The sequence below is a fragment of the Brassica oleracea genome, chromosome C1, assembly GCF_000695525.1.
Source record: "Brassica oleracea var. oleracea cultivar TO1000 chromosome C1, BOL, whole genome shotgun sequence".
NCBI classification, from domain to species: domain Eukaryota; kingdom Viridiplantae; phylum Streptophyta; class Magnoliopsida; order Brassicales; family Brassicaceae; genus Brassica; species Brassica oleracea.
Window position 1 is genome coordinate 12,894,639 of NC_027748.1, and position 922 is coordinate 12,895,560.

The window sequence follows — 922 nt, forward strand, 5'->3', positions numbered from 1 at the left end:
CGAGAGGAGCAGGAGCGGGTGCAGCAGAGGGAGATGTATGGTAGGAATTATGGGGCGAAGGAAAATCCTGAAAATGGCTGGAATCCCGAGACTGGCTTCCCGTACCACCACGACCACGACGCTGTCGAGGCCGGGTCTGATCATCATGAGACATGTAAATAAAAAAAAAATATTTAATAAATATAGAAAGATATAAATTAATTTTTTTTTAAATCCCAAATAATAGTTTTTAATCACAAAAAAGTTTAATAGATATTAAAAATGTTTAATAAAAATATTAGAATAGTTCTAATAAACAAAAAAATAGTTTTAATAAATAAAAAATAGTTTAATAATTACAAAAATAGTTTTAATAATGAAATGGAGAAGAAGAAGCGGCTCGTGGTTATAAAACCTAGGGTCCGACGGATAGTTTCCGTCGGAATTTCCTCGGAATTCCAATTTCAATTTTCGTGAAATATTTGCCCGGTTAAACGAAAATATTCCGAGGAAATTCTGACGGATACTTATAAACAAAAATAGTTTTAATAAATAAAAAATAGTTTAATAATTACAAAAAATAGTTTTAATAATATTAAAAATGTTTAATAAATATAGAAATTTATATAATATAAATATAAATATTTGTATTTTTTAAATCAAAAATTATAGTTTTTAATCACAAAAAAAGTTTTATAGATATTAAAAATGTTTAATAAATATATAAAAATAGTTCAAATAAACAAAAAATAGTTTTAATAAATAAAAAATAGTTTAATAATTACAAAAAATAGTTTTTATAATATTAAAAATGTTTAATAAGTATAGAAATTTATATTATATATATATATATTTATTTTTTTTTGTAAATCCCAAATAATAGTTTTTAATCACAAAAAAAGTTTTATAGATATTAAAATGTTTTGTAAAATCCAAAAAATTA